Source organism: Pezoporus wallicus, unplaced genomic scaffold (assembly GCF_028554395.1).
Source record: "Pezoporus wallicus isolate ANWC-B61680 ecotype Strahan unplaced genomic scaffold, APGP_CSIRO_Pwel_v1 contig_8006, whole genome shotgun sequence".
In the NCBI taxonomy this organism is placed as follows: Eukaryota; Metazoa; Chordata; class Aves; order Psittaciformes; family Psittacidae; genus Pezoporus; species Pezoporus wallicus.
In genome coordinates this window covers 982,724-991,888 of record NW_026635487.1, presented here as the reverse complement: position 1 = coordinate 991,888, position 9,165 = coordinate 982,724, and the positions used below count along the sequence as shown (strand labels likewise).

The window sequence follows — 9,165 nt, the reverse complement described above, 5'->3', positions numbered from 1 at the left end:
AAGAAGCAGTGCTATTTTTGTGTTGGAAGGCTATTAATAGGAGATGTGCACCTTCTAGCGAGCTTGTGTTAACCTTTCCTTGCAAAAGCAACTCCTGGGGGTAACTTCTTAGAGTCTGCTTCTCTCCCAAGTGAGTATTGATACCAATTTCATTGGGTGTTTTAATGAAAGTGCATTCCAAGAATTCAGTGCTGTGATTATTGGTATGTTTTACAGGAAACTAACACTGGAAGTAATTCGTTTTTCGACTTCTATAAATCGAGCTGTAAAATCTTCTTTTTCCATGAGTAAAAAGTTGTGATTCTTTTTGCCGTGTGTAATAAATAGAGAATTATATTTATAAAAAAAAGAAATGCTTTTTAGTGCAAGTGTCTTTTCATTTCTCTCAATGTCTGGTGGTCAGGCTGGGGTTTTCCCTGTCCTTTGGGTGGGGGAAGTTTTCAAGCTCTAGTTGTACAAGGAAGACAATGTTGGGTTTCTGGTGTGCAGGCTTAAAAGTTTGCCGACTCTTTTATTGGTATCATCCAAATGAGGCCAGGACTTTGCAACCCAGAGGAACAGGCAAAGCCCCTTTAAGATGAGAAGATGGAATCACCCAATTCTTTGCAGGGTCCTGAAATTAACAGGAAAGACTTCGGGAAGTCTCTGCTAAGCTGTATTTGCCCCGAGTTGCATAGATACCATCACCACAGTACAGAGTTGTTTAATAACATAGACTGTATAGAGCTGTGTTTAGCTAGCATCTATTGAAGGCCTGAGCTGAGCTGATGCAGTTGAACTTCAAGAACAAGCTCTGGCAGGGTCCCAGCACAGAGGCCTGGCCTCTGAAAGGGCACTGTCACTCACACTTGTGAGGTTTCAGTGCATTCCTGGCTGCTAATAGAGCAGAGCATTTCTGTAGTACCAAGTGATACGGGTCTTCCCCTCTTCAGTGTCCAGATCCTCTCCAGCGCTCCCTTTGGTGTCCAGGTATGTTGCTATGATGTGTATGATGCTTTCTGATGCCGTCGGTAATGCTAAATTAACTAAGATGCCTACAGATTGGAAGATGGCTGTGCAGGTGAGGAGATGTAACAGCCAAGTCATAGGGCTGGGACATCCAGGTCAGAAGTGGATGATTCTAGTTTAGAGAGAATTTTGTTCTAGGTTAGACTATTGCACAGCACTGAAAAGAGGCACCCAAAGCAGTTACAGGATTAGTGAATCCTCCCCAGACAGGGAGCAGAGGCAGTGGTGGCAAAAGCAGCAAAACCATCTTAATGCTTTTCAGGACAAAGATTTTGGTGTTGTGCTTGGCCTCTCTCTTGGCCACAGCTCAGGGCAATCCTCAGTAGGATTTGGCCTCCGGATTCATCGCCTGCCTTGGTAGGGGTTTGCTTTATTGCCTTTCTGTCCCCAACCAGGGACTGCTGCCTAAAAAGGGGCGAGGAAGGAGATGGAGGGGAGGGAGTGAAAACCAGTCCATTTGAGGAGCCAGAGCGATCCCAACCCAAGCTGCCTTCTGCAATGTCTGTGGGTAACACGAACCCACCCGGTTCATTCCAGCCGCTCCCCCTGCGGAGAGCTGGCACCATGTCCCGTAGCGATGCAGCCCCAGGCTCCCCTGCAAGCACCGCCGTGGCCGGCCCGGCCCGGCCCGTGCCCTCAGGCTGCTCCCTGCGCTGGGACGTGCCGGCTCCGCTCTGCCAGGGAGGAATTTCCCGCAGGAGCTGGTCCTGATGGAGCTGTGACCAGACATCGCCTCAAACGTCCCTTAAACAGCGCTCCCTTTACCGTAGCCATCTCCTTAGCCCCACACCAATCTGGGTCTCGTGGGAAGGAGCAGTGATGCTGTTGCCGAGATGAGACCCGTGCTCGGACGCAGCAGGTTCTTTTCCGTACATCCCAGCCTGTTTTTAAGGGGATGCAGGCATTTTTTTCATGCTTTGCTTTTCTCCCATGGGCATGTGCGATGGGCTGGCCCAGCCCTGTCTGTGGTTGAAGATGTGGGCAGGGTTCCCCTGCTGATTGCTGAGATCCGGGGGGTGGAATCGGAGCTCAAATACCTCTCGCTGGCTGAGCTGGCGGGGACTGGAGCTGCAGCTGGTACCATAAATAAGTTTAGTTCATTTCCCCACCTGAAGAAGGGAAACCGGGGGTCAGATGCAGGGAGAGGGAGGAAACGGGAGGAAGAGACCAAATACTCTGTGTCTGTCTGAGGTGAGCATATTCCATTTGGGAATGTGCTTATGGGATAGACCTGACTGATGTTAAACGGCTTAATTTGGGAAAAGCAAAAGTCCTCAGCAAAAGGGAGGGGAAAAACCATGGGTGGTTTTCATCTTTCATAGGATTCAGCTGATTGCATGGACCCTGCATCATCCCACAGCTTTCTAGAGAGCCAGTTTGGTCGAGATACAGCATCATGCTGTGTGCCCCGTGGTTGCATTGCAGAGGGAAAGGAGTCAGGACTCCTTCCTTGTGTTCCCAGTCCCATGGGTATCGCTGGTCTGTGGTTAGCAGGAGAGAGCTGAAAGGCAGGACACTGCCACTGATTCACAGGGTGAGTCACGTTGCTCCCCTGAGTTCCCCTTTCCTCCTGCTCTGCAGCAACGGTAAATTAGCTGCCTCATGGGGATAGGAGATTTGGAAGAGGCTGGAGGAATGCTGCTGGGGGGATGGAGAGCTTTATCCTGCAGCATCCCTGTGTGTATCGAGTCATGTCCATCAAACAGGATCAGCCAAACACTTGCTGGGAACAGCAGCAGTCGAAAGCTTTTGAAGCACAAAGCCAGGGCCTGTTCTTGCTGCCATTATCTGCTGCAAGCAGATGCTGCCTGGCATCTCCTTTCCTAACAGCAGTGCTTGGACGTGACCAAACTGTCTGACAAGCCACCCACACGCTGCAGTGTTTTGACTCGCAGAGGGCCATTGCTGTAGATGCTGTTCCGGAGCTGCTTCCCCTCTGCAAGCGCTTGGGTGCCTGCGAGTAAAAAGGTGCTCTGGAGCCGAGCCTGCCAGCAGCAGAGGGTGCTGCTCCCTCACGCTGCGGGGAAAAGCCGTTCCCAGCCTTGTCCTGCACTGTTCCAGGGGCACAGACCAACACAGCTGGGCCCCTCACACCAGCTCTGCTGCTGCTCTTCGTGAGCCACACACAGAGCAGAGATGAGCACGGATCTGTGGCACAGGGAGCTCTCTGCTCAGCCTGCTCCCACGGGAGCTACTCCGCAGCTGCTGTTCTGTATTACCCTGGTTGTTACCCTTTTCCATTCATGGCCCTCCATCAGAGGCAAGGAACTCTTTTTTTTCCTGCTTCCCTACTCCCAGGGAATTCTCATGCACAGACTGCAGCCATGCGCTTAGTCCCCTGCTATGGGCTTGTGACATATGGTGCAGTGAGCAAAAGGAGTGTTGGGATGTGTCCTTTTAACTGCAGTTATCAGCCAGTAAAGCTACCATGATTTTAAGGGGGTGCTCCTGGCATTAAGGGGTAGTCACATCTGTAGCACATATACCTCAGAGGTAACTGGGCAACCAGCTGGTGTTGTAAGGGTTGCTCCAAATCGGATTGGAAGTTTGCAGAGCATCTTCTGCATCCGAGAGCTCCAGTTAGGTACATCCCATTCTTTAAGGCAGCTATTTCACGCCCATCACCCTGTGCTTAAAGCAAAGGAACAGAGACAGGAGACACCACAACAGGCCCCTCCTTTCCTGGGCAGTGTAAAGCGAAATACCTGGATTCCACTTTGGTATAGGTAAAGGGTTTCAGGGTTTCGTTTCAGTCAAAAGCCCCATTTACTTGTGTTGCAGTTGATGAAGGGTTGTACTGACTGTGCTGACATCTGAATTCACAGGCAGAGGCTAACTAAAAGGAAGACAACTTTTTGTTCCTGCAAAGGGCCCCTGGAGATGCCTCTTTTTTCCTCCTTCATCCCACTCTCTTTACCCTTTTTCCACCGCATTGAGCCATCTTCCAGCTGAGAAGGGCTTGTTGATTGTCCTCTAAGCAGGCTTGGCAGGACTTCTACCTCATGAGGCTGCTGTTTTAACAGTCTCTTTCTCTGTTCTGCGGCACACTGGGTTACTTTGGCTTTGTTGCTGTACATTACAGACACTCATTGTTCACTATCTGTTGCATTGTCTCCCTTAATTCCCACAGGCAGAGCCTGTATGCAGCACGTACATGTTTCCGGGCAGAGTCTCCCCCGGGCATAGAAAGCTGCATGTTTTCTGTCTGCCTGTCTTTATACACCCCCCAAAATACAAAGTAATAGCATCCCCTTTGTCTTGCTACATTCCACCAGCTTACAGCTGCAAGGTTGGTCTCCGTCAGGCGTAAAGCACATGTACAAAGTCTGTACCAGCCTAAGACTCCATGCTCTTAAGGATTTACGTGCTTAACTTCAGACATTCAAAAGGGACCCACTTCCAGACTCCACAGCTAATCTGCACTACCGAATGCAGACCACAAGAAAGGAGGCATGCCAAGTCATCCCCCATCCCACCTCCCTTTCAATAATCCTAGCATAAATGCACAAGGATGAGAGCTGGAAAGGTCTCTTCTAATCCAGGCTCCATCCCCAGTTAGTTTTCCAAACAGGCTTAGAGGGATTCCGTTGCAGACCATAAACAGTGGCATTTGTCAGTCACCCCCCTCTGCCACTGTTTGCACTGTTGGTTGAGATGTAGACAGCATTCAAAGCAAGTGATTGAAGATAGCAATTCCTGCTTCTTGAGGAAGCAAGAAAGTCAAATATTAAGGAAATGGAAGGAGACAAGATTCCGTAGGAGCTGTGATCTCATCTGGCGAGAAGCCACCACAAATCTGAGCTCTGCTTCAGCACTTGTCACGTCTGGTTTCCTCCAACCTCCCTGCTGTTCTTATACCTCCTCCACCCCGTTTCTCCCTCTCACTGTAAAGAGCAGGGATCTCCGTTGGAGGAGGAAGCCCTTGCACGCCTGGAACTAGTGCACAAGGCTGTGAGCAGCCCTCAAAGAAGCTCCCATCTGGCAACGGCAATGTGCTGTAGGGTGCTCAGGGAGAGACAATGGGTCTTAGTGGTGACCAGTGCTGGGAGGCAGGTATCACTACTACTGGAGTTAGCAGCTCAGCTCACAGGCAGACCAAAGCCCGCTGAGTTCCCTGCGCAGCTCTCAGGCATCATTCCCAACAGTGATGACATGTCTCTGCTGCTGCAGAAGGTGCTCATGCTGTGCTGACCCTGGGGAGCTGTGGCTAGGCAGGCCAAGGAGGACCTGCTCCTCAAGTGAGGTCCTGGGCTTGTCTTGGGACTCTGGCCCTGGCCATCGCTCTGTTACTCTCCTGGGTGAGAGCAGAGGAGCAGGAAAAGGGCTTGGGATAAAAGGAAAATTCCCCATCCACATCTCTAGGCATCAGGAGCTACTGCTAGCAACTGATTAACCGCTGCCTCCCCTCTGCCCTTCTGGATTATGAACCCGTGCAAGCCTTTGCCAACCTCCCACCAGTCAGGTTCTCACATTGCGGCAACTTCCCGCCCTGACAGTAATAAACCAAAGCATTTAAAGTAGGGGACCTTTACTAAGCTTAGTAGATTGATTTCCTGTAAAGGAGAATCTGGTCCACAGAGCTCCAACACTGACCAGGTTTGGGGGCTCCCCAGACAACACTTCAGTTTTGCTTTCTTGCTCCTGTATGCCGGGCACGTTCCTCCAACATCTTTGGTACTGGCAGAAGATACAGGAGTGGGTCTTTGGAACAGTGGAGATCAGAAGAACTCTCCACAAACAAAGCTGGATTCACGCAACAAGCTGATAGAAGACACTGGAGCTGGTCTGCAGTGTCAGCACCCTTCCTCAGCTCCCTCAGAGCGTGTTTGTGGGCTCTCTGGGTGAGTATGGGCCCCTCTCTGCTGAAATCAGTGTGGAAAATTGGCCTAAATGGGAGCAGAACCAGGTCAAAGCCAAGTAGTTTCGAAGAAGCTACCCAAATATGTAACTATTTAACATAAAACTCCTCCTATTTCTATCTTTTTGGGTGTGAAAGGACATATTTGTGCTGTATCTACAATCTATGTGGTGTTTCTGGTCAGCTAGAGTAACAAATTCAATGTGAATGTGTTTTTTTTAATGGACCACAATAGCTGGCAAGTATTCCCCAAGGACTTCACAGCACGCTGAACAAAACAGTGCCTCAGTCCTGCAGAGATACGAATGCACATCCAAACAACTTCACATGCACACACACATGGATTCAGCGGTGTTTCTGACTTCTTCATAGAATCACAGAATGATTTGGGTTGGAAGAGACCTTCAAAGCTCATCTAATCCAACCCCCTTGCAATGAGCAGGGGCATCTTCAACTAGATCAGTTTGCCCAGAGCCACATCCAGCCTGGCCTGGAACGTCTGCAGTGATGGTGCATCCACCACCTCTCTGGGCAACCCGTGCCAGTGGTTTACCACCCTCGTTGTAAAGGACTTTTTGCTCACATCCAGCCCGAACCTCCCCTCTTTTAGCTTAAAACCATCACCCCTCGTCCTCTCTTCTGACAGTTCAGTGTGCTCAGCACCAGACCCTGTATGTCACTGAGTGTCCTGCTGTGACCACCTCACTGAGGAAACAACCTGGCAGTGGTTATTGTGGTCCCTGGGGACCATGCGATATCACCTCATCCCATGTGCAGCTGCAGGACTATTTCCTTGTAAGCACCAGTATGACTAAGATGCACACTAATGTATGGTGCATAAAACATGCATGACAAAAAGCCTGTTCAGCTCTCAGCAGAGTCAAACTCCTTCTGCCAACCTGCCCGGAGATCCAGCGCATGTGTACACCCAGGAACCACTTTCCTCACTACTCAATTATGTGCTCCCTAAGAGGAGCACAGTCTGGAATGCATGGCTGAATATCCCGTCCAACTGAAAGGCAGGCAAAGGGAATGCACTTGCATACATGTGATTGAACCTTGTTTGAATTCAGGCCTTGTGCTGGAAATGAAGTTCATCTGAGATGGCAGCAAAGTCCCCTGGAAATAGGGACATAATAATGAGGACACACAAATTAACCTGCTCCTTTTTCCACACGTGCCCCAAGACATTAGCGATGAGAACTGGTCATGGCCCAATGTTAATGTCCAGCCCCCAAACCCAGTAACTTCAGCATCATTCAGGGGCATTCATTCCACACTGACTCAGATGGCAGGCGGCCACCTCCTGAATCACTCACACCGCTTCCTGCAGTGCTTAGGTGGTCCTTGGAGGTGTCCCATGCACTACAGCTCACTGAATTTATGACAGTTCCCGGCTTTATAGCTCCGAGCAGTATTGCTGCAGACAGACTGGTTTTGTCTGGGGATACTGAAAAATTAATCATCTCAAAGAGACGTTACTGGGTCAAATTTGCCCCAAAAGCCGCTTTTTGAAAGACGACTGAACCGAATTGTATTCCCCTGCTTTATTCTGCTAAACAGATCAGTTTTGAAACAGCAAACCCACGTTCCCTGGAGCGTTCGCAATGCAAATACTGCAACACGCTGTCCGCGGATAACGACACCGAGGATGCAATTCACTGAGCAGCGGCTCGCCTGCCCGCGCTAGGGATGAGACCCGCCGCTACGCTCCGCCGCCCCGGAGCCGGGCAGGGCGCTGCGGAACCGAACAGCCCCCGGCCTCCCCTCCGGCCCCGCCGTTCCCCGCTGCCGGCAGCGCCCCCGGACCCCTCCGGTTCCCCCCCACCCCGGCCCCGCCCCGCTGCCCGCCCCCTTCCCGGCCGCGGAGGGGCGGAGCGGCCCCGGGCGGAGCGGGCCGCGCCCCGGGCCAGGCCGGGGGCGGAGCGGGGCCGCGGCCGGGCGCTATTTGGGCCATGTGACGGGCCGGGCTCCCCTTACCGCGCCTGGCGCCGGGAGGAGCGGGGGTGCTGCGGCTCCAGCCTCCCCGCCGCGGCGGGGGAGAGCCGCCCGCTGCCCGCTTGCGCTCCGCCGCGCACCGCGGCCCCGGGAGCAGCCTCCGGCGGGGCTCGGCCCGGCCCGGCCCCCGCCATGGTCCGGCCGGCAGCCCCGGAACGGTAGGAGCCGGTGGGAGGGAGGAGGAGGATGGCAGCGGGTGCCCGCGGGCCCGGGCGGCTCTTTGCCGGGGTGGCGGCCACCGGACCCGCTTCCCCGCCGCGGGCTGCCGCGGTCTCTGGTTCCCCCCGCGGAGATGCCGCCGCTCCCAGCCCGTGCAAACAGCTCCGAATCGGTGCCAACTTCAAACCGACCCCCGGCGGGCTGGGGCGAAGCGGGGCTCCGACCCCCCCCCCCCCCCGGAGCGGCTGGAAGGCGCTTGTGAGCCCCGGTGGTTCGGGCGTGGAAGGCCCCGTCTCCGGGGAGCAGCGCTCGGAGCGCCAGGGCTGATAACGGAGCGAGCTTCGGGGGCCGGAGCACTCCCTGTAGGGCTCCCGGGGCTGCGGGCGGGATGCCGTGCGATGGGCGGCTGCCAGAGGCAGGCTGGCGGAGCTGTGTGTGTGTGGATTTGGAAGGCAAACACTGATAATGTCAGTTCGGAGATCTTCAGCTCGTTAAGGAAGTCGGGTTGTTTGTTCAGTGTCTGTGGTTGCAGTGGTGGTCTCTGGAGCGCACCTTACAAGGCCTGATTAATATGTCTGGGTTTTTACTACCTAAACCTATGCTAAATACAACGGGAGCTTATATAATCCTGTATCTGGAGTTTCTAGACTGTGGTTAGGAGGGGAGAGTAACCTCATGCTGAAATCTGCCGTTTGTATTCCCTGCCTGGGCAGCCAGTGTGGCTGATGGCTGGTGGTGGCCATGGCTGATTTGAAACCTATGAATTGTCTGAGCCATTGCTCAAGATAAGGAAGTTTACAAAATGATTGTAAAATGGGAGTTGCTACCTTGGAGAAAGATCAGCTCTTTTTTTTTTCCCTGATAGTGATGCAGGATGGATTTATGAACCTTTTGTTCCAGAAGCAATCTTGCTTTTCCCACCCCTTTCATGTCTGATTTCAACACCAGATTCCGTGTTGCCAAGCACAGTAATAGAGGCAGCTTAGCCTTGCTGGGTGTAAGTTCTCTGCTACATTACCAGGACCAGCCTGTGGAGCTTCTAGTGGCTTGTGGTAAAAGAGATTTGGCTGTGGAATGGATGGAGTCAAAGTGGTTATCCCAGCCTATGAGGGTGGATATTTCTGTAGTGAAATATAATATAA

General features: G+C 52.6%; 1 protein-coding gene across 2 annotated transcripts in view; it reads left to right on the top strand.

Annotated features, from left to right (window-relative positions):
- Positions 1-853: 853 nt before the first annotated feature.
- The window catches only part of SPSB1 (splA/ryanodine receptor domain and SOCS box containing 1), a 39,242-nt gene continuing 30,930 nt past the window's right edge, over positions 854-9,165 (top strand). The window contains exon 1 of one of the 2 annotated variants that reach the window (XM_057432035.1): positions 854-969. The gene's annotated coding sequence lies outside the window, so the exon portion shown is untranslated. Of the gene's footprint in view, positions 970-7,915; positions 8,023-9,165 lie in introns of those variants that run through there. The other variant, XM_057432026.1, reaches the window with a different exon arrangement.